The 4,929-nt window shown below is 38.8% G+C and overlaps 1 long non-coding RNA gene across 2 annotated transcripts; it reads right to left on the reverse strand.

Moving 5' to 3' along the window:
• Positions 1 to 703: 703 nt before the first annotated feature.
• Positions 704 to 2,863, reverse strand: LOC127926207 (uncharacterized). Of its 2 annotated transcripts, none has more exons than XR_008123573.1 (4): positions 2,816 to 2,863; positions 1,840 to 1,892; positions 1,233 to 1,302; positions 704 to 1,106 (listed from the first exon to the last, which is right to left on the reverse strand). It is a non-coding gene; the product is annotated as an uncharacterized LOC127926207 (long non-coding RNA). The 2 variants fall into 2 exon arrangements; XR_008123572.1 differs by lacking the exon at positions 1,840 to 1,892 and adding an exon at positions 2,348 to 2,400.
• Between the last annotated feature and the right edge of the window lie 2,066 nt (positions 2,864 to 4,929).

Consider the following 4,929-nt stretch of genomic DNA (forward strand, 5'->3'; position numbering starts at 1 on the left):
CTGTCATATCGACACATATTCACTATAATGCCATTATTGCTTTTGTGCTGAAGTTCACGAACGTAAACTAATGAAAATGCTATTGTGTTATTTGAAAAATACATATTTTTCATATTCTTATGTTACTGTCATAAACACAAACAAATTATATTTTTGTGATAAAATATCTGAAATGTGTTAATTACACTGTTAGAATGTTGCAGTCAGTATGGGGGAGGATCCCTCAAGACACAGCGGTTCTGGTGTTAAACTGGACAACCTTCTATTCAACACCTTCAATTCAACTCCTATTCAACACCTTCTATTCAACACCTTCAATTCAACTCCTTCTATTCAACTCCTTCTATTCAACACCTTCTATTCAACACCTTCTATTCAACTCCTATTCAACACCTTCTATTCAACACCTTCTATTCAACACCTTCTATTCAACTCCTTCTATTCAACACCTTCTATTCAACTCCTTCTATTCAACTCCTATTCAACACCTTCTATTCAACACCTTCTATTCAACACCTTCTATTCAACTCCTTCTATTCAACACCTTCAATTCAACTCCTTCTATTCAACTCCTATTCAACACCTTCTATTCAACACCTTCTATTCAACACCTTCTATTCAACTCCTTCTATTCAACACCTTCTATTCAACTCCTATTCAACACCTTCTATTCAACTCCTATTCAACACCTTCAATTCAACTCCTATTCAACACCTTCTATTCAACACCTTCTATTCAACACCTTCTATTCAACACCTTCTATTCAACTCCTTCTATTCAACACCTTCTATTCAACTCCTTCTATTCAACACCTTCTATTCAACACCTTCTATTCAACACCTTCTATTCAACACCTTCTATTCAACACCTTCTATTCAACACCTTCTATTCAACACCTTCTATTCAACACCTTCTATTCAACACCTTCTATTCAACTCCTTCTATTCAACTCCTTCTATTCAACACCTTCTATTCAACTCCTTCTATTCAACTCCTTCTATTCAACACCTTCTATTCAACACCTTCTATTCAACACCTTCTATTCAACTCCTTCTATTCAACTCCTTCTATTCAACTCCTTCTATTCAACTCCTTCTATTCAACTCCTTCTATTCAACTCCTTCTATTCAACTCCTTCTATTCAACTCCTTCTATTCAACTCCTTCTATTCAACTCCTTCTATTCAACTCCTTCTATTCAACTCCTTCTATTCAACTCCTTCTATTCAACACCTTCTATTCAACTCCTTCTATTCAACTCCTTCTATTCAACACCTTCTATTCAACTCCTTCTATTCAACTCCTTCTATTCAACTCCTTCTATTCAACTCCTTCTATTCAACTCCTTCTATTCAACTCCTTCTATTCAACACCTTCTATTCAACTCCTTCTATTCAACACCTTCTATTCAACACCTTCTATTCAACTCCTTCTATTCAACACCTTCTATTCAACACCTTCTATTCAACACCTTCTATTCAACTCCTTCTATTCAGCTCCTTCTATTCAACACCTTCTATTCAACACCTTCCATTCTACTCCTTCTATTCAACACCTTCTATTCAACACCTTCTATTCAACACCTTCTATTCAACTCCTATTCAACTCCTTCTATTCAACACCTCCTATTCAACTCCTTCTATTCAACACCTTCTATTCAACTCCTTCTATTCAACTCCTTCTATTCAACACCTTCTATTCAACACCTTCTATTCTACTTCTTCTATTCAACACCTATTCAACACCTTCTATTCAACACCTTCTATTCAACTCCTATTCAACTCCTTCTATTCAACACCTTCTATTCAACTCCTTCTATTCAACACCTTCTATTCAACACCTTCTATTCAACTCCTTCTATTCAACTCCTATTCAACACCTTCTATTCAACACCTTCTATTCAACTCCTATTCAACACCTTCTATTCAACACCTTCTATTCAACTCCTATTCAACACCTTCTATTCAACACCTTCTATTCAACTCCTTCTATTCAACACCTTCTATTCAACACCTTCTATTCTACTCCTTCTATTCAACTCCTTCTATTCAACACCTTCTATTCAACTCCTTCTATTCAACACCTTCTATTCAACACCTTCTATTCAACACCTTCTATTCAACTCCTATTCAACACCTTCTATTCAACACCTTCTATTCAACTCCTATTCAACACCTTCTGTTCAACACCTTCTATTCAACACCTTCTATTCAACTCCTATTCAACTCCTTCTATTCAACACCTTCTATTCAACTCCTTCTATTCAACACCTTCTATTCAACACCTTCTATTCTACTCCTTCTATTCAACACCTATTCAACACCTTCTATTCAACACCTACTCAACACCTTCTATTCAACTCCTTCTATTCAACTCCTATTCAACACCTTCTATTCAACACCTTCTATTCAACTCCTATTCAACACCTTCTATTCAACACCTTCTATTCAACTCCTATTCAACACCTTCTGTTCAACACCTTCTATTCAACACCTTCTATTCAACTCCTATTCAACTCCTTCTATTCAACACCTTCTATTCAACTCCTTCTATTCAACACCTTCTATTCAACACCTTCTATTCTACTCATTCTATTCAACACCTATTCAACACCTTCTATTCAACACCTATTCAACACCTTCTATTCAACACCTTCTATTCAACACCTTCTATTCTACTCCTTCTATTCAACACCTATTCAACACCTTCTATTTTCCACCCATATTCAACACCTTCTATTCAACACCTTCTATTCAACTCCTTCTATTCAACACCTTCTATTCAACACCTTCTATTCTACTCCTTCTACTCAACACCTATTCAACACCTTCTATTCAACTCCTATTCAACACCTTCTGTTCAACACCTTCTATTCAACTCCTATTCAACACCTTCTGTTCAACACCTTCTATTCAACACCTTCTATTCAACTCCTATTCAACTCCTTCTATTCAACACCTTCTATTCAACTCCTTCTATTCAACACCTTCTATTCAACACCTTCTATTCTACTCCTTCTATTCAACACCTATTCAACACCTTCTATTCAACACCTATTCAACTCCTTCTATTCAACACCTTCTGTTCCACACCTTCTGTTCAACTCCTTCTATTCAACACCTTCTATTCAACACCTTCTGTTCAACACCTTCTGTTCCACACCTTCTGTTCAACTCCTTCTATTCAACACCTTCTATTCAACACCTTCTGTTCCACACCTTCTGTTCAACACCTTCTATTCAACACCTTCTATTCAACACCTTCTATTCAACACCTTCTGTTCAACACCTTCTGTTCCACACCTTCTATTCAACACCTTCTGTTCAACACCTTCTGTTCAACACCTTCTATTCAACACCTTCTGTTCAACACCTTCTGTTCAACACCTTCTATTCAACACCTTCTATTCAACACCTTCTATTCAACACCTTCTATTCAACACCTTCTATTCAACACCTTCTATTCAACACCTTCTATTCAACACCTTCTATTCAACACCTTCTATTCAACACCTTCTGTTCAACACCTTCTGTTCAACACCTTCTGTTCCACACCTTCTGTTCAACTCCTTCTATTCAACACCTTCTATTCAACACCTTCTATTCAACACCTTCTGTTCAACACCTTCTATTCAACACTAGGAAGAGTCCCCTGCTCCCCCAGAGACACTTGTGTTCCAACAGGCTTGGCTAGGAAGAGTCCCCTGCTCCCCCAGAGATGCTTGTGTTCCAACAGGCTTGGCTAGGAAGAGTCCCCTGCTCCCCCAGAGATGCTTGTGTTCCAACAGGCTTGGCTAGGAAGAGTCCCCTGCTCCCCCAGAGATGCTTGTGTTCCAACAGGCTTGGCTAGGAAGAGTCCCCTGCTCCCCCAGAGATGCTTGTGTTCCAACAGGCTTGGCTAGGAAGAGTCCCCTGCTCCCCCAGAGACGCTTGTGTCCCAACAGGCTTGGCTAGGAAGAGTCCCCTGCTCTCTCAGAGACACTTGAGTTCCAACAGCTGCAGCTGAAGGGAGGTTGTGGGATTCCCAGTTTATTGATGTTCTCTGTTATGGACTTTACTTTTCTTGTCCTTGACTGTGTTTTCCTGCGATCTCTGTTGTTTTTACATTTGAAAGTCTAAAAATAAAGCTGTCCAAAAGAAGCAGGTATTTGACTGGTCCGTTTAATGGACATATCAGTTATATGTCTGTTCCATATATGGTCACATCCTCTGGTGCACAGCTCAAATTGCATCAGATCTACCAATAAACCAATGACAAATGACCTTAGATATATTGCTGTTGAAGCTGGATGTATTTCTGACACCCATTTCTGAACATGGCCATGTTGGGATTGGAAATGATCTGTTGCTTTGATACACTTGTGACTCTGCCATCAACTGTATGGGATCAGATTGGAGTTTCATGAACAGCTCAGCAGGTTTGATACCATCTCTATGAGGGAGGGTCATAAAGTAATCCTCAACGACTTCAGGCTGCATGTATTTCTGACATCTATGGTTGGAGAAGGTCACTGACGGGGTAATAATTGTGGACTTGTTTGTCTAAAGATCTGTACAGCTGGTTGAAAAACACAACAGCTCCACATTTGATCCAACTGTTTCTCCTTGTAAATGTATTAGATTAATATTACATTTATCCCTCCATTGACTTCACACTGCATGCTGAAAGGTGAAGACCTCATACCTTTACTGTGGACCACAGAGAGATACGATACAGGCCAGCACATTGTTTTGACCACCGTAGTCATAGACTGTTCTCTCTGCTACTGGAGCACTAGGTCCAAAAGGCTTCTTAACAGCTTCTACCCCCAAGCCTTAAGACTCCTGAAAAGCTAATCAAATGGCTACCCAGACCCCTCTTTTACGCTGCTGCTACTCTCTGTTTATTATCTATGCATAGTCACTTTATCTCAACCCACATGTAAATAATA

The sequence above is a fragment of the Oncorhynchus keta genome, unplaced genomic scaffold (genome assembly GCF_023373465.1).
Source record: "Oncorhynchus keta strain PuntledgeMale-10-30-2019 unplaced genomic scaffold, Oket_V2 Un_contig_7163_pilon_pilon, whole genome shotgun sequence".
In the NCBI taxonomy this organism is placed as follows: domain Eukaryota; kingdom Metazoa; phylum Chordata; class Actinopteri; order Salmoniformes; family Salmonidae; genus Oncorhynchus; species Oncorhynchus keta.